The sequence below is a fragment of the Pleurodeles waltl genome, chromosome 5 (genome assembly GCF_031143425.1).
Source record: "Pleurodeles waltl isolate 20211129_DDA chromosome 5, aPleWal1.hap1.20221129, whole genome shotgun sequence".
In the NCBI taxonomy this organism is placed as follows: Eukaryota; Metazoa; Chordata; class Amphibia; order Caudata; family Salamandridae; genus Pleurodeles; species Pleurodeles waltl.
Genome location: NC_090444.1, coordinates 745,337,222 through 745,356,646, shown reverse-complemented (window position 1 = coordinate 745,356,646; position 19,425 = coordinate 745,337,222). Strand labels below are relative to the sequence as shown.

General features: G+C 43.1%; 1 protein-coding gene across 1 annotated transcript in view; it reads left to right on the top strand.

Annotated features, from left to right (window-relative positions):
* Nucleotides 1-19,425, top strand: part of ACOXL (acyl-CoA oxidase like) — a 981,865-nt gene that overhangs the window by 960,355 nt on the left and 2,085 nt on the right. The gene's annotated exons all lie outside the window — the stretch shown is intronic.

The following is a 19,425-nucleotide window of genomic DNA, read 5'->3' as shown; positions in this document are numbered from 1 at the left end:
ATGTAGGCCTCACAGTAATGAAAAATGACTTTGGAAGTTTATCATTACTGTTGCATGAAATCATAAAGTATATGTCCTGCCTTTTGCTTACATGGCACCCTGCCCTATGGGCTGCCTATGGCCTATTTTAGGAGTGACTTATATGTAAGAAAAGGGGAGTTTAAGGCTTAGGAAGGGGTTTTCTGTTCAAAATATTTTATTACGTTTTAGTCGAATATGAGAAGACATTACATAAAAAGGCACCGAAAGAGGTACTTACATTTTTACTTTAATATCATATCTACATTTATAGAACTATGAACTGTAGGCATATATCAAAATAAGTCAGTAAAATAACTATAAATTTTAATTATAATAATGTTATGAAACTAAAAGGAAATAAAAATCATAAACAGTGTATTATTAATACTTATTTAGAAATGTAAAGAAATATAATCATCAATTGGTTTATAAAATAAATGAAACCTAGGAGCATTTTGAATGACAACTGATAGTCAAATTGCCACCTCTTCTGGTAAAAATTATCCAGGACCTCCAGGCAACTGATAATACTAAGGCATTTTTTCCAGTTGGTAGTAATTAATTTTAAGGCTGCAGAAATGAAAAAAATCTGGAAGTTTGCTATTGATAACAAACAGTTTGGTGGTAAGTAAAATCGATTTACAAATTAATAAATTATATGATAGATTATCTGTGATATTCAGTATTTTGGTAATGACCTTCCAAACCCCTTTCCAAAACGCCCCAAGAATTTTACAATCATAATGCATATGTCATAAAGAGCTTGTATTCAGAGTACAATTCTAACAGGAGAATTTAAACGTTTTGCATTAAATAATTTCAAAGGAATCCATAAGCAATTGAATAGTGTAAAGTAATAAGTTTGGTTTAGAGAAACAGGCAACCGCCCAGAGATACTATTCAGCCAACGTTTTTTCCATGTATCTTGAGATAATGATAAATCAAGTTCTTTTTTCCAAAAAGAAGAGTAAATATTGGTATTATCCCCTTCATTATTATTTAAAAAAAAAAAAAATAATGATACAGCATGGGATGATGAAGCAATTGTTTGAATGAATAATTCTAAATCTGGGGTAGCATTTAGAGGAAAATTATTCAGAAATGAATCAAGGACTGAATTACATAAGCGCTCATATTTGTAAATACCTGATGATTGTGCCCTAAATCTTTGCTGTGATTCATCAAAAGATAAAAATATATTGTTATGAATAATGTCTTTTAAATAAAAAAATACCAGCTTTAATCCTGGGTTGCCAAACGTTTGTGTGACAAGCTAGTTTTAACATAGGATTATATCATAGCAACAGATTTGAAATAAATGATAGATAGGGGAATGGAAAATAGAGTAAAAAAACTGTAATATTAATTTTGTAGATTTCAATCTTACTGATCTCTTTGGCAAGGCAATACAGGTAGCTATAGTGAGCAATGCATGTAGAAGAAATGGTGATACCAAACTTTGTTCAATAGGAAGCCATGGAGGTGGAATGTGTGATGAAACATAAGGGATTTTATTTAAAAATAAATACTTTATAATAATTAAGGCGATCTGGTAAAGCAAAACCACCATTGCTTTTAGCCATTACATTTTTTTTATAACTTAAATAAGGAGATTTGTTATTCTAAATACATTTAGAAAGACATTTCTATATATTTTTATAAAATTTAAGAGGAAGTTGAATAGGTACTATAGAAAAGAGGTAGAAACGTTTTGGAGTAATAGCCATTTTGATAGCATCAACCTTTCTCCACCACAACATATGCAAGGCTGCCCATTTTTAAACATTTTCTTTAATATGAGCAAGAATGCACTCACAATTTAATGTAATCGATTGTTTTATGGTCTGAGAAAATAATTTACCAAGATATTTTACTTTATCTTTTTGCCAGATTATTTCTTTGTTTGCAAGCATATCAGGGATACAGTGAACATTTAAAGGAAAACATTAAGTTTTTATTAGTGTTTATAGTACATCCTGAAATCTGAGAGTAAGTGTGAATTAGATGTTTTAATAGCGGAGGAATGGAAGATTCAGGCTTACCAGTATATAGGAGTACATTGTAAGCATAAACTGAGATTTTGATAGGAAGATCATTTATAATGAGGCCTTCAATGTCTATACAATTTCTGATGGCAGTTAGTAAAGGTTCAGTAGCAAGAAGAAAAAGTAAAGGTGCTAAGGGGCAACCATGTCTGGTACCCTGAAAAGGATTTTTTTTTTTTTTTTAGAAATGTCACCATTAATTAACATTTTGGCAGATGGACCAAAATAGAGAGCTAATATCATACGAATAAACGAAGTGCCTGGGTTGTACGCACTTAAGGTATGGAAAATATACTCCCAAGGGACTTTATCACAAGCCTTTTCTGCATGTAATGCCAGGGCATCTGCTGGTGGTGGTAGTGATGGTCCAGTTTGAATCGCATGGAATAATAATCTTACTTTATTTACTGAATGTCTATTTACATGAAACCAGATTGGTCAATATGCACGATAGTAGCTAGCACAGAGGCCAACCTAGTTGCAAGAATCTTAAAATAAGGTTTACAGCCTTGATTACCTCACAAATAACCATAATTTGAAACAATATTGGGATCTTTGTTTGGTTTCAGGAGAACTATAATCACAGCTTCAGTAAAAGACCCAGAAGTTGAACCTGTACTTCTAAAGTAAATGAATAATTTGAGTAAGTACATGATGTACAAGATGAGGAGAACATTATTTATAAAATTCGGCAGGGATACCATATGGACCTGGACATTTAAGTAATTTAATGCTGATTGAGGTGCTTCAACCTGGAAGTTCATCGTCTAAGCCCATGCTACCCTTCAATAAAGCCCTCACGGATGTCCTACTGGGTACTTGGTCCAAACCCAGCACAAGGACTCCTGTGAACAGGACAATTGCCTGCCGCCATCGCCCTGCCCCGGACGACCTAGGTTTCCTGACACAATACCCCACCCCTGATGGCTTGGTTACCCAAGCCTCCACCTACAATGGTGCGTTCCCTTCCACACCCCTGGATAGGGAATCCAAGAGGCTGGAAACACGTGGGAAGAAGATGTATTCTTCCACCAACCTGGCTTTGCTGTCCGTGATCAGTGCATGCGTTTTGAGCTGTTTCTCCTGTACACTATAGGATACGGTTGCGCAAGTGCTGCCACAGGCCTTGAAGGAGGCCCAAACTGTACTTTTCCAAGCAGTTGCTGATGGGAGAGATGCAGCAAAGTTCACAATGGACTGGACACAACCGACTCACTGGGCAGAGCGCTTGCATCAAAATTGGCATGCGACACCACACCTGGTTGAGTACGTCTGGCTTTTCGGGGATGCCCAAGCCCAACTTATGGACATGCCCTTTGATGTCACACGTCTCTTTGGAGAGAAAGCAGACTCATTGCTCAAGCACTTCAAAGATTCTTGTGCTATGACAAGGTCCTTGGGCCTCGCGGCAGTCACTGGTCCCCCTCAGTTTGCTTTTCGCCCCCTTTCGTAGCTATGAAAGGGGTGCCCAGCCATGTCCGTTTCTTTCCAGCCACAGTGCCATGCATGCCCAGACTCTGCATGGCCAGGGATGTAGGATCCACTGCCCTTGTGGGTCAGGGAGCCAGAGGTCTGGTCCCCCACCCCTCTGCAGCTGTCTCCATCCCTTCCTAGTCTGACTCTTCCCCACCAAGGACCAGTCCAAGGCAGGATCCGCCATCACCTGCTCCACTGGCAGTCCATTACGTCAGACTGGTGTTTTTTGCAGATAGTCCGAAAGGACTACTCCCTCCTCTTCTAGGCGGCCCCTCCATCCATGCCACCATCCTACAGTCATATAACGGAGGATCACGTCTCTGAGAGGATGAAAGGGAAGTTATGTCTTGGCCAAGGGAGCCATAGAGAGAGTTCCTGTGCCAGATGTATGTTGTGGTTGCTTTTCCTGCTACTTTTTGGTACCCAGAAAGGACAAGAGCCTCCACCGTATCCTAGACCTTTGGTCCCTCAATCTCTTCCTCAAGAAGGAGAAGTTCAAAATGCTCACTCTGGCTTGGGTTCTTTCTGCCTTGGTCCTAGGAGACTGGATGATAGTGTCGGACTTGCAGGACACTTATTTCCATATTCCCGTCCTGTCTGGACATATCCTCCTGAGTGGCGAGTCCTGGATATTCAGGCTATGATACAGATGTTTCAGTCTGTATTCTGGGTTTTGGTGAGAATGACTCTGACCCTGCTGGTGACACATGCCAGCTGGCATATATGAGTTTTGCAGTGGAGTGCGACCTGAAGTTCCAGTGGCTGCAGCATCAGGGAAAACTATCCAACGTGTTCCAGATCTCAAACGGGACTGTGCAAGATCTGCAGTGGTGGGTAACAAACCACGACTGGGGCAGAAGCAGATCCCTGTCCATTACCCAACCAGATCTGACAGTAATGACAGATGTGTCACTCCTGTGATGGGGCAGCCATCTGGAAGGTGCAGAGATGAGAAGCATCTGGTACTGGTGGAGTCCGGGCTCCAGATCAACCTGTTGGAGCACCATGTGATCAGACTAGCACATCAGTCACATATGTATGCAGAACTCTGTTGAAAAGTATGTTTTTCTAGCAGCTTTGCTGGAAGAGGCAGGAATAGGATTGTGGTTCTCTAGTATGGATAAGTCCTCTGAAGATTTTTTCAGAAGCAGGACAACCAAGTGAAGGGGACCAATGACTTAGAGATCGACAGGATCAAAAGATAACCAGAATTAAAGCATAAGGCAGAGCAGGGTCCAAAGGAGAACTTGATTTAACCATGTTGGCTAGTGCCAGAAGATCCTCAGGTTGAATGGAACAGAGCGTGAGCATGTCATCGAATCGGTGACTCGCTGTTCTGTTCAGGGCTTCCGCTGAGAAGACAATAAATGTCCCAAATTTTGTTAGGAAAAAAGGGAGTGAGGTAATTGCATCTTAGATATTGAGAATGGATCGAGGAGCTCTTGAGCTGATGCCAAGGAAAGATTTGAGTGTAAAAATAGCATTTGCTGAGTTTAAAGCTCCACAGATTTTATTGGTAATAAAAGTAGAACAGGCGGTTGTCATAGCTTTGGGGTGGGTTTTGATTGAATATCTGTACATTATTTTATAAGTCACGGTCATAGATATTAAGCCATGCCTGTTCCGATGCTTAACACTTTGTGTTTAGCAGCAATAGATAGAGGTTTAACCAATGAAGTGGCCTTTTAATAGTAGTCTTTGGAGAAGCAGATATAGGAATATGCTTGTCTATGGGGCAGAGACCCAGGTCTTCACTACAATATTGTCATCCTCCACAGAAGTGCGAAGGTGTGGTTTAGAGGAGCCTAAGGGGCAGCAGAGCTCTAAAGGAATATGTCTCTACCAGCATTTGAAATAGCTGAGAGATTAGAGAAATGAGGGTCCTAGATATAGCCTGCTACATGGTTTGGGGCCTTGCTCATTTAGCTGTTGGATGGCTTTCAGTTCATGGATCAAATTAGTTGGGGGACAGGCAGTGTTTGTTCTCAAAAATTACGATCACCTACAATCTCCAAATTGGCAGATTTCAGAACAAATAGAGCAATTGCATGCTCAGGGCCTGTAAAAAAACGTGTTTCCTAGTCGGTGACATAGGGAGGCGGTAGCGACATATCATGGTGTCTGTGAAAGTAAAATTATGAGAGACTTTGAGAGTATCAGCCCTTTGTAATCCAGGACTACGAGATCTAGAGCCTCACAAATAAACCATACAGGTTTGAAATCTGTAGTTTTAAGAAATTACATTTCCCTTGCACACTGGATAATTTTGAGGTAACTATGTCTTGAATGAAACAAGTAGTAGCTACGGAGACCTGTCTGGTGACACAGAAAGAAAGAAACTGATCTCAGTGCGCAGGAGTGGTGTTTATATGGGCTGTGCACATTGTTTCCAGAGTGGAAGAGCATCATTGCACAGCGTCAGCACCTGTCTGTGCACCGAAGTATTGTTCCAAAATTTCTGGATCCAGTCTGACAGAAATATTCAAAAGGTAGAGAATCTTAACCAGAAAGCACGTTACTGATGGTAAGTAACTTGTTGTTCCAGTTGATGGTCCTCAGCACTACTAAAAATGTCAAATTTATGTGTAGGCAGGGAGCAACATTTAATTCTAAAAAGATAAATACTCTTGCAGTCTGCAAGGATGAATACTGCTGCAGCCTTCGGGGCTAGGTAGTTAAAGTTTGGATCACATTTTCATAGGAAAAACATTTGTTGGCCTGCTTATAATTTCAGTGCTGTTTGTTGAATCTTCACTGAAGTTTCCAGAAAAAATGTTCTTTACCCTTAGCTCCTAAGTGTAAGGTTTTGGTGTGATCAATCACACCAACAGCCAAACCCATTGAACAGAATTACATCACATTTGGTAGAAAGCAAGATGTTGATCCAGAAAATGTGTTTTTGTCCGATTTGGTATAAATCTGTTTAGTAGTTTTAGACAACTTAAGGCTTACAACCTTTGTATACTTCACGCCTTGGAGAATTCATGGAGCCAAAAGGTCTGAGGGTGAGATCTGACTGGCTGTCACTATGACAACAAAGATGTGGCAGCAGCCATCTTAGAACTCTTTAAAAAAACAACAGCAAAGGGTTCAAGGCTGCAGGGTAGGGCATACTCTGCCCCTCCTAGCGAACCCCAACCTGAAGCCAAAAAAATATATATATTTTTAATTTTGCCACAAATCCACAGAGGATCCACACATATGAACAAAAAACTCTGGGGTAGCAGGACCTGGGGTGGGGGTGAGACAAAATGTATTTAGTAGGAGAGCAGGGCTTGCCCCACTCCTCCCCCAACAGGCCTCCATCAGGCCCTGGTGATCAAACCCTTGGGAATATACATTTAATAAGGGGAGGTGGTGTGCAGCCCTCACCAAGCCTCTTTAAGGCGCTGGAGACCGCATCTCCCTAGGCCATATTTCAAATAAAGTGAGGGACATGCAAACCCACTACCTGAGCCTGCAAGTTGGCCAAGGGACCCCCATCCCATGCGGGTGTATGTCAAAATAAGGGGAAGAGGTCACGCTGCCCCTGTCCCCTAGCCTGCTAAGGACCCCTTCCTCAGGGCTGACTGTAATAAACTGAGGGTAGGGGGTGCATGCCCTCCCATCTGGCTTTCCTCCAAGCTATTTTATGGCCCCATGCACCCCATCCCCTGGGGCTGGCTCAGCTGCAGTGTTCCAGGGACTCCAAACCCCTGGACACCATAGATTCCCCGAGTGCGAGAGCACTGGCAGGGAATTAGGGAGCTGTTAAACAGATGCTGAAAGGTGAACTTTTGCAGATGTCTTAGGTTAGATGAAATGGTATTCTATGAAAATGTTTTGCTATGAAATAATTAACAACCATAAGAGCTATTTATTTTACAACTGTTAACATCAGCAGTTAAGATAGATTAGAGCTTTGGTTGCTTGGTTACACAATCAGTGATTTACCCATGAACAAGGTCACTGAAATTATGCCTCTTTGGAGGATCGAAGTTTGCATCTGTGAAAGCCAAATTATGTGCCATATTATCCTATTAAATTAAATTAGCTGCATATTTTCTAGCATTATCATTTAGTACAGATTTATGTACAATGGACCAAAACACTACAGAAAATATGTAGGTTTCTGAAAAAAAAAACAGTACACCCTAAACAGATACTTTTCAAATACCATTCATAAATAAGGCTTCCAGTTTTCCATTTTTACTGATTTTTACAGATAAATACGGACAGAAAACTATCTATTTCCTGTCTGTGTTTATTTTTAAAAGCAGAAAAAATCAGAAAATTGTGCTTCTCATGAGTGACACTCCTTGCTGTTCTTCATGAGTTCCAGACCAACTGCTAAGCAGGGAGATTTAAAAACAGGATAATATTCCATTAAATACAGGCATATGTTAACATATCTTTATATATAATGATAATAGTTACCTGTTGGTGTAGTGTTTAAGTTATGTTTGACTGCTTGATTTGCTAAAATAAGACAAGCATCAAAGTACGAATGCAGGGTTATCAGTTAAATTAATGTGGAAATATACCATTTTACGACTCCATTTCTTCTCAAAACATAAAATAAATAAATATGGATAATTACCAAAAAAATACCCCAAAAATAAATGTGGATAAATACAGAAGGAAATGTTACAAATATAAATACCATAAAACCAGGAGCCCTATTCATAAACAATTATCTTTATCTTGTGAGGAAGCATAACATCCTAATTTTATTCTCTCTGCCCTTTCTAACTCGTAGAAGAAAACAGGCAACATAAAGATAAGCATTGCCTACAGAAAAAACAAGCCTGCAAGTGCGTGCATCATGTGATAGAAGTTACACTTATTTTATTCTTTTAAACCCAAGTACATTCTGAAACTCATCTTTAGTTTTGAGTCATCTTTCTTTGTTTCTAAATTAAACACGACTTAGGAAAGTTATTGGTGATTATGTATTTGTCATACAGTGTCTGACTAGGAGGCACTTTCAGATTCAAGAAATGACACTTTAAAAAAAATAGACCCAAAATATTTGGGAATCATCTAAATGTTCCAGAGGTATCCTGTTAAAATCTGGATTTTGCTGTCCAGTTCCAACCCTGGAATCTTGTTTACTCCTCCTCCCTTTCACAGGAGTACGGTTGCATATATCTCAATGATGAGAAACTACATTCAGGGAGTGTAGGTCGTGATTCCCCACAAAATTAAATGTTTGTGAATTATAATGTACTATGTGCTGGTGTTGCACCAGCGAGTGTTTGGCAACACATTTTTGCAGTACATTCTTAACTTTCATTGAAGTAACTTGATGCACAGTATAAGTAACCATATTACATTACCTTATGCGCACTAATCAGTAATCTGCTATGTTGTGCTGGGTACTCTAAAGGGAATGCTCTTAATATTTCCTGCCATTGACAGGCACATTTTAACGTTAAAAGGGCCATCCGTGAATTATTGTCACAGTATCCCTCAAAACCCAAGACAATATCAACAAACAAAGGAACATTCATAAATGTTTGGTGTTGGTGATTGGTAGCAGTGCAGAATGAAAAGAGTGTAGAGCAGGGGTCTCCAAACTGGGGGGGGGGTCAGCAGGCTCTTGCTCAAAGAAGCATTATGCTGCTAACAGGGCTTTGTTTTAAGCTGAAAAAAACAAGCAGCAGTGAACCACTTTGTAATGGGCCATAAATAACATGTTTTGTCATTTATATCCAAGCTGGGCTTATGTATCTAAAGGGAAGAAACTCCAAATACTCTTTAAACCCTCTACCCTAATTTCTAATATTCATACTGTGGATACTTTTACATGTTAGTAAGGCCTGCCTGACTGGAATAGCATGTTTGGCATCATGTATTTGATTGCATTTTTAGAACAGTATCAGAACTTAACTGCAATGTTTAAATAGATCTAGACATGTTTAAACATTGCCAATTTAATAGAATAATTATGAAAAATTTGGAGGGGGGCCCAATGCTATTTGTTTTCATATGGAGGGGCGCAACAATAAAAAGGTTTGAAGACCAATGGTGTAGAGTGAAGAATACTGGCTCTTTTCTTTAGACTGGATGGCCCTTTGATAAAATGTTGCATTAAAAAATTGATAGTTTTGAATTGTTTCCTCCTGTGGTCATTGGAGGGTTGCTCTAAGCCCTTAAATCACATTGAAGTGCAATTCCCTTAACTTCACCTCACCACCCTCTTAAGTGTTACCAGGTCTACCTAGGCACCTATACAAACAATTCATGACATGCATTCAGCCAGCATGGTATTAATTTCTTTGCTTATCTTAAACATAGGGTGCAGCACACTTTTCATCAATTGTTACTCTCTCTCCTTGTCTCATCAACATCTCCCTTTATCCAAAATGCCTCCATGCACTCAGGAGGGTAGTACATGAACTAGCTGGATATGCCTTGGCTCATTCATTTGAACATCTACCCTTGCTCTTTCACCCACTATTATAGGTTCCTCTTTCCATTACTAGTTAAAGGCTTGTCCAAATTCTGTGACCAAAAAGAGGTACCTTTTCTAGTTGTGAAATCACCTGTTCCCTTAATAATTTCACTGGAAATTATATCCCGCAACATGTAGCCCAATGAACATCACATTAAATAACATCCTCTAAGCTGTCAAGTACTAATTTAAACTTGGCATAAGTAGAACATATGTGTACCTCTGTGGCAAGCACATTATCCACTCGAGCTGTTGTTAACAGTAGTACACTCAGAGGCTTGCTAAAGACAGATTTCAGCAGTAGGTAACCCTCCAGTATTATCCTGACTAATAAGGTAAGCAACACCAGCTGTAAAGCTTACAGTAATGTTGGTGTTCATGCTTAGTTTGTAAAAAGTATTGCAGTGTGTTCTATCTGATAGACTTCTAGCTAGAGATTCCTTACCTTAGAATTTCCTGGTGTCAGCTTGGAATCCAGAACTTTTGCTAAGCAATATCCTTGTGTGCCCCGTCAGGCGGCGTCGTTAGGATCCGCGTTGCTTCTTTTCCTTCTGCCCCATTAAAGCACAGATCAAAGTTCAGTTACTCTCTGTCTTTTTTGACAGGCCTTTCCCCCTTTGGTCGAAGACTTTTTGTTGTCTGTGCAAGGACGAGTGCTGGGCCAAGGCTCCGAAAGCTTTGAGGTCACAGTCCCTGAAGCTCATGGCAACCCTGAAGGCAGGCGCGACTCTTAGGAGGTCCCGGTCGAGGAGGAGGTTGCGGGACTGCTCCAGGAGCCCGAGTCCTCTTCCTCTCAATCAAGGTCCTCAGGGAATCGGGGGAAGATGCACAAAAAGAAAAAGTCCAAGCCGGCTTCGCCTTGCCCGCCAACTGACGGTGGCTGCTTCGCCCTCAGCGCAGATGGGATCTCTTGGAACCGATATCGAGTCCGGACGACTCCGAGTCCATACAGTCGGCCTCCCCTGGCGTTGCTCTCGACATCAACGCTCCCGATGCCACTGGTGCGAGCTAACTGAGGATCTGGAGCCGGAACCGCATCGTGAGACACCGGTTCCGAAGCCAACGGTGCCAACAGGTTCTAGATCATTACCTGAGCCTTTCTATGATCAACCAGGCACTTTTGAGGAATGGGAGGGGTCTCAGGACCCTCTGGAGTCCCAACTGGACTGGTACGAGGAGTTGGAAGAGGCCATTGGACTGGCTACCTCTTCAGATACTGGCATGCTCTCATCTCCTACGGTGGCTTTGGAGAAGGGAACATTGTATGCTATGGTGGTGCGTATGGCAGCTGAGGCCTTGGACCTAGATCTTCCTATGGTTCCGGTTAGGACTAGCCTCCTGACTGACTGAGGTGCTCCAGCCGGGGGTTTCCACATCGGAACCGTTGTTACCCTTTAATGAAGCCCTCATGGATGTCCTGCGGGGGACGTGGTCCAAACCCAGCACAGGGGCTCCGATAAATAGGACAGTTGGCTGCCACCATCACCCAGCTCCAGGTGATCCTGGCTTCCTCACACAACACCCCACCCCGGAGAGCTTGGTGGTCCAAGTCTCCACTTCCTGTGGTGCCTTCCCTTCCACTCCCCCGGACAGGGAATCCAAGAGGCTGGACCAACTTGGGAAGAAGACGTTTTCTTTCTCCAGCCTGGTATTGAGGTCGATAAACACCTCATGCCTATTGGGCCATTTTCCCCATACTTTATGGTATAGGGTGGCGCAGGAGCTGCCTCAGATCCCAGAGGATGTGCGGGCCACTCTCTCACAGCAGTCAAAGAAGGGAGGGATGCAGCCAAGTTTACTGTCAGCTGTGGATTGGACATGACTTACTCGCTGGGTAGAGCGATTTTGTCAAGGGTAACCCTTCTACACCATGCCTGCCTTTGTACATCTGGCTTTTCGGGGGATGTCCAGGCATACCTCATGGACATGCCCTTCGGCGAAAAGGCAGACTCAGCTCTGGAGCGCCTCAAAGACGTCCGGGATACGGCCAAGTCCTTGGACCTCTCGGCAACCCCTTGCCAACAGTCTGTCCTTCGCCCCTTTCGAGGCTTCAGAGGGGGTGGATTACCACAATACCCACAAGCCAGCCTCCGCCAGCCAACATCTTGCACTGGAAAACGGTTGTGGTACCTTCAGACCCAGAGAGTCTGGCCAGAAGTTGGCCACCACCCACCCCCCCCATCTCCACAACATCCAAGCCCTCCTACTGTGATTGTGCAAGACCATGTACATGCAGTTAGAGGGAGCATTCAATTTCATCTCCCTCACTGGTGGTCCATAACATCAGACAAAGTGGTCTTGTAGATCATACAGAAGAACTATTCCCTCCCCTTCCAGTCTTTCTCCCCCCCCACCATGACTCCGTCAAAAGAACAGCTGATGGAGGATCACTTAGTTTTGCTCTGCAAGGAAGTGACGTCTCTCTTGGCCTAGGAAGCCATAGAAAGGGTCCTGATATCAGAAGTAGGCATTGATTGTTATTCCCACTACTTTCTGATACCCAAAAAGAGCAAGGGTCTTCACCCTGTTCTGAATTTGCACAATATCAATCTTTTTCACAAAAAGGAAAAGTTCAAAATGCTTACTCTGGCTCAGGTCATCTGCCCTAGATAAAGGAGACTGAATGGTAGCGTTGGACTTGGAGGATGCGTATTTCCACATCCTGCCAGCACACAGGAGTTACCTGCGCTTCACGGTGGGTCATGAGCATTTTCAGTTTACTGTGCTCCCCTTCGTTCTCACCAGTGCCCCACAGGTGATCACGAAAGTGTTGGCAGTGGAAGCAGCTCATCTGCACAGGTTAGGAGTTTCTTTCCCTACCTCGACGAGTGGCTGTTAAAGGCTTCTTCACCCCAGGCTCTCGTCACTCACCTTGAGACTACAGCAAACCTCCTGAATTTGCTGGAATTCACTATAAATGTGCAGAAGTCACACCTGACTCCCTCTCAGATGGTCCCTTTCATCTAAGCTATTCTGGACATTCTGGACACAGTGCAGTTTCGGGCCTATCCTCCCGAGCAGCGAGTCCAGGATATTCAGGTTGTGAATCTGATGTTTCGGCCTCTACCCTGGATTTTGGTGGACAGACTCTGAAGCTGTTGGGCCTCATGGCCTCCTGCATCTTGTTACAGCTCTGCAGTGGGGCCTGACGTTCCAATGGGCACAAAATCAGGGAAATCTTACTGACACAGTTCAGATGTCAGAGGGAACTGCAAAAGATCTGCAGTGATGGTTAATGAACTGTGATTGCGTCAGAGGCAGACTCCTCTCCTTTCCCTAATCAGAGTTTACAGTAATGACAGATGCGTCACTTCTGGGATGGGTAGGCCATCTAGGAGAGGTGTAGATCAGAAGCCTCTAGTGGAATCCGGACTCCATATCAACTTACTGGACGTCCAGGCGATCCGACTCACATTGAAAGCATTTCTTCCTCTTGTAAAAGGGAAGATGGTGCAGGTGTTCATGGGCAATACCACCGCAGTGTGGTAGAGCAACAAGCAGGGCGCTGTGGGGCATGGACCCTTTGTCAAGAGGCCATGCGTCTCTGGACATGGCTGGAACAGCAGAGCATAAACCTGGTGGTTCAACACCTGGCAGGTTCTCTGAACACCAGGGTAGATGAACCCAGCCGTCAATGCCTAGCGGATCACGAGTGGTGTCTCCACCCGGAGGTGGCACAAGGAGGCAGAGAATGAACAATGTCAGCAGTATTGTGTTGTAGAGTTTCCAGGGTAGCACTCGCTCGGCAATGCTTTTCGTCGCGAGTAGAGCTTAGGCCTCCTATACGCCTTTTAGCCCATACCATTTCTGCCCAGAGTTCTCGAGAAGATCAAGAACGACCGGGCCCAATCAACCCTCCGATCAGTCTGCCCCTTTGGGAAGACCTTCTGTCGCAGCTGCAGGGGAAGGTTTTCCATCCGAACCTGTCAACTCTACGCACTGATGCGTGGAGATGGAATGTTGACAGTTGACAGCATTCGACCTTCGTCCCTGAAGTCCGTAAAGTTATTCTAGTGGTGTCCCTCCACTAAGATGGTATACGCCTGCTGTTGGAATCGTTTTGTAAATTATTGTACAGAAAGATTTGTTGATCATCATTCTGCTTCTCTCTCTGACATTATCCTCTTTGTCTTATCCCTTGCCTAGTAGGGTTCTGCCTTGGGCACTCTCAAAGGCTATCTTTACGCCTTCGTGGCACTCCTTCAGCTGCCTGATCAGCCTTCATTATTCAAATCACTTATTGTACATAGATTTCTCAAATGGCTTGTACATATGTCCCCCCCGCGTCCTTTGTTATGCCTCAGTGGGACTTGAATCTGGTTCTCACATTTCTTATGTGTGTTACCTTTGAACCACTCCATAATTGTCCCCTCCAGGTGCTCCCCATTAAGACAGTCATCTTAGTGGCAATAACATCTGCCAGGAAGGTGAGTGAGATGCAGACTCTATCATCTAAGCTGTTGTATCTCACCATGTTCCCAGACAAGGTAGTACTTAGAATTTGTGTCTCTTTCCTTTCCAAGGTGGTGACCCCATTTCACTTGGGTCAGAACATCACCTTGCCCACCTTCTTTGCTCCACCGCATCCCTCTAAAGCAGAGGAGCAGCTCCACCGGCTGGACCCAAAAAGAGCGTTGTCGTTCTACCGTGACCACACAAAAGAGTTCCGGGTGGATGACCAACTCTTTGTGGGGTACGTGGGAGCAAAGAAAGGTTGGGAAGTGCAGAAACAAACCATTTCGCACTGGGTTGTTCTCTGCATTAAGATCTGTTATGCACTGGCCAAGAAGCAGCCTCCTGAGGGCTTGATTGCTCATTCCACTAGGGGCAAAGCTGCTACCACGAGGTATTCCAGTCCGGGATATCTGTCAGGCAGCGACGTGGGCATCCTTGCACATGTTCACAAGGCATTACTTCCTGGACATTCAGGTCCATAGAGACGAGCACTTTACCTGTTCGGTCCTACAGGACTTTCTAGTGTAAGGAGATCTGTCCGTAGCCCACCACAAGGAGATTATGGATTGGTTATCTATTCTAAGGTAAAGAATCTGCAGCTAGAAGTCTCTATCAGATTAACAAGTTACTTACCTTCAGTAATGCATTATCTGGTAGATTCCTTACACCCACTCATGCCTCCCTGCTCTGCAGACACATCTAATAGGGTCAGGCATTATCCCTTTCAAGGCCCTAGTGTTTTTACACACACAAGCTGTTAGTTCTTTCCATGGCTCTGCACTTCTGGGACGGAAGTTAGTGGAAGCGGAACTGATGTACTCGCGCCTGGGTGGTGCCTTCATAGGCAACTGTGATGTCTTAGACAGCCCCAACAACTCGGATGATGCCACACAGATTTGAACAACGCCACCAGATGGTGCGCATAAGGTATTGCTCAGCAAAAGTTCCGGATCCCAAGCTGACACAAGATAATTTTAAGGGAAGGAATCTGCAGTTAGATAGTCTTTACCAGATAATGCATTACCAAAGGTAAGTAACTTGTTCTTCACAGTCAAAAAAGTAATCTGTATCTTTTCTCAAGAAAGATTAGCTGTTCGTTTCTGGGACATAAAGTGGATTTACAAGATGCCTGGATAGGCAGCTGTGCTTAGGAAATGGAGATGTCTCTGTCTCTAAGTCAGCAAAGCATTTCTGTACTGCGGGAGTCGGGGAGGGTTAAAGAAATGCTGAACGCACACATGGGTCTAGCTTGGTCAGTAAGAATCGGGGGGGAGCTGAGCTTCAAGTTTTCCAACAATCAGGCTGGCACACAATGTTAACATACATTATATAACAAGTGGGGTGCACAATAGAGGCGCAAGGGGCAGTGGAAAGGGAGTGGGGAGCGAAACAAAATAGTTTATAAAATAACAAACATTTTCAGGGACTTTCAAAAAAGAAAGGGAGAAAGTGCATGTGCGTTTTTGTCTGTGCGTATGTAGAAATACTTTGTGAAGTCTGACAGACACCTCATCATATACACCTGAAAACCAGAACTGATATTTGCAAGGGCCAGATCCAACGCGCCCAGCAGACATGAGGTATCGCAATCTGCAGGTTGTCAGTTTTTCATTTATCTTCCTCAGGCACCATCCCGGCATCCCTCTTATACAGGGGGCCGGGGCCCTAGCCAGTCAGGTTTAATACATCCTGATGTGCCTATCTGCCAACCAGTTTTAGTCCAAGCAGCACTTGGATGCATCTGCTCCTCCTATAGACTTGGGCGCTCTCCTTATCTTTGAAGCTGCTAAAATCATCCAAACCTTTTTTTAAATTAATTTTAATCTGGCCTTAAGGGTGCCTCAACCCTCCCCAAGAAACAGTACTGCTTGTATTCTTTTATAAGCTTCACTAATGTGTATAAGATCGATGTCTGGATGGTGCCTGAGGCAGAGAAATGCAAAACGTACAACCTGCAGATCGCTAGACCTCATGTCTGGTGGGTGTCCTGGATCTGGCCCTTGCAAATGTCATTTCTCTGTGTCTGCCTCTCCTGAGAGCTGAATACTAAGCGTCTAGTAAAGAACGAAAGGGTGACAACCTGTTATGGCGTCATTGGTAAGTGCAAATCAGAGTTAGTAATTTTCCCAAGTCTGGCTAGGGAACATGGCAAGATTTCATAGTGGTGCCAGTGGAAAACTGGCCAGGTGGCAACCCTTACAACATCAAAGTGAAAAATTAAAAAAGTGATGAATAGAATGCCTGAATTAATCTCAGCCACTAAAAATTACTTGGGCCACATCCCAGTCCATCATTTTTTTATACCCTGGGTGTTACAGGTATGCTCAGACATGGGTCCAGTGCTCACTGTAGCATAGGAATCTAATAACATCCCACTGAAGAGCCCTAACTAAAACTGGTCTGTGGTTGCTTGTGCTCCATTTGGCATTTCAAGATGCACTGTTCCCATGAGACGAAGAGTCTATATTGATTTCCGTAAGATGGGCCTTTCTCTAGTGTGACATGCTGGGTGAAAAGCAATGGACTGGTATGTGGCCCAAGCAATCTCCAGTGGATGAGATTAATTCAAGCATTGCATCTATCACCTTGTTTTTGTTGCAGATTAAAGCTGAGACCTGCAAATACTGCCCAATGTTGGTGAAGGAATGCAAAATCAAAATCTGTGCCGAAATCCTTAGACCAGTGGTTCCCAACCTTTTGACTTCTGTGGAGCCCCAGTTTATCATTATTGGAATCCGGGGACCCCTTAATGAGTCATTACTGAAAGCTGGGGGACCAAATCTGTTAATATTATCAAATTTTCTAAGCAGTCATGGACCCCCTGAGGTTGCTTTGCGGACCACCAGGAGTCCCCGGACCACAGGTTGGGAACCACTGCCTTAGACTGTCCCTTCTGATGTTCCTATTCAACAATAAAATTGATTTATGTGAAACCGTTCTGTGAGGCTAGCTCTGCCGCACTGTCAGACAAGCTCTGTCCACTCTTTTTTTCCCCTCAAATCTATAAATTGCTTTTCTACAAGCATTTAGCAGGTTTGCAAGAGCTAACATTTTTGACATAAGGAAACTGAGGAGCTGGAAATACAAAGACTTTCTGATGATTACACACTCATGGTGAGACAAGTGCAAAAACGTGGTCTCTACTTTTGTGGGCTCATCTGCCAGAGCCCCACCATTAGAATTGTGTATCTGTTGTGTTTTGTCAGATGGTTGAAAACCATTTAAACAATGCCTATCCATTTCTGTCCATCCTCTTGTTTTCTGTCTTATTTCTATGACATCTTGGCATTATGTAAACACCCCTAAAACTGCTATAGCCCAAAGAGAGAAATGCACTTAGACCCAGGAGGTTGCATTGCAGTTCAATCTTAGGGTGCATCCTGGACCAAGCATACTATATTCAGCCTAGGCAAGGGTCGGGAAGTTCAACTTCAAAAGGGTTTTCTGACAATAATCAGACACCATACACCGTCCGAGGAACATGCTGGCTTTCCGCTAACACGCTTCAGGAACCTTACTAAGAATGTTGATTTAACCTACTTTACCAAGGCTTTTGACTGGTATTTCACATACTGAAAATGACTCAAATGGATTAAAATGGCCCATCCAGGTCTAGAAGAAGACTTTACCAACCTTCCCTTACAGAAGCAACTGTGACACATATTTTTGGGGGCTTTTTGTGAAAGACTTTCAGGATGCATATCTCGTTCAATTCCTGAGATACACATTGTGTATTTGCTTTTGCCCTGAAGAAGTCTCATTCTTGGGACAAAACATGTGTCGGCTGATTCTTCAACTCACCCAGGAATATGTCTTAAATAATACTACAACCTTCATGTACATCAAGATTACAAATTGTTGCTCAGTTTACGAAGCACATCAAATGTACAATTGTATTCCATGCAATATGATGCTCTCCGTTTAGTCTACTAGATTGCGTTTTTCTGATTCAATAATTTTACATAATTAAATGAAAAAAGAATACTGTTTTAATATGTGACATTGTTTACGGAGTGCTCCCTTACTTTATGTTGACGGTCAGATTAGCAAACCAGATAGCTACGAAATAAAAAGGTGATCCGTTTTTGCAAATCAGGGCAGTTTTGAACCTTCTGAAGACATGCTGTTTTGGGCTTATTCAAGCTATGATTGACTGCATGTATTTGTGCTTATTGCAGGCAATGTTTGTGATAATATCAGGGAAATCAACGGTAAAAATTGGTGCCCATCAAACCACAAAACAGACCCACAAACGGCGCAGTTCATAGCAGCCTTCTGTACCTTAGTCAATTTGCAATTGGCACCCTGCCTGTTAGTACCTAGGGGTGTAGCCTCCAAATCACATCTTGCTTTTAAATCTAACCCCACAGACTGGGCCTACCTTCCCTCTAAGTCTTTAACCCTTGAGGATTGTGTTCCTGTTTTCTACCATAATCTCTTCTGAGAAGGTACTATTCTGTGACTGAAAAAAACTATGAATGCATTATGTCCACCTTCTGATAGCTACATTGGTCATTAAAAGCCCCCAACCTGACTTATAGGTTTGAGCTGCAGCTGAGAGCGTATACCGAGGGCAAGGGCCTTTAACAACTGATATAACCTAAGACAGAAGGACTATAATGCTGTTAGACCATTCAACCCACTAAGTGTAAGATGGTGAACAGGGAGAAGCAGAAAGCTAAATTTAGGAAATTTGCAGCAGAGGTCCGGTACCAGCCATTTTTGTCCCACTGTCACTTCATTGTCGTCAGTGTAGTACCCAGCATGCCAATGTTCAGCATAAGATTTTGGTTCCTTACCAAAGGTTACTCTGGTTGTTAAAAGCACTGAATTTGAGTTATAAGATTGAGCTGCAGGTGAAGGCCTAGAGCGAGTGACAGGGCCTTAAACAACAAAAAAGCAAAGGGAGAGGGACTGTTATGCTATCAGAACATTTCCTCCACTCAGGGTAGAATGTTCTAGATTAAAAACGGAGAAACAGAACGACAAGCA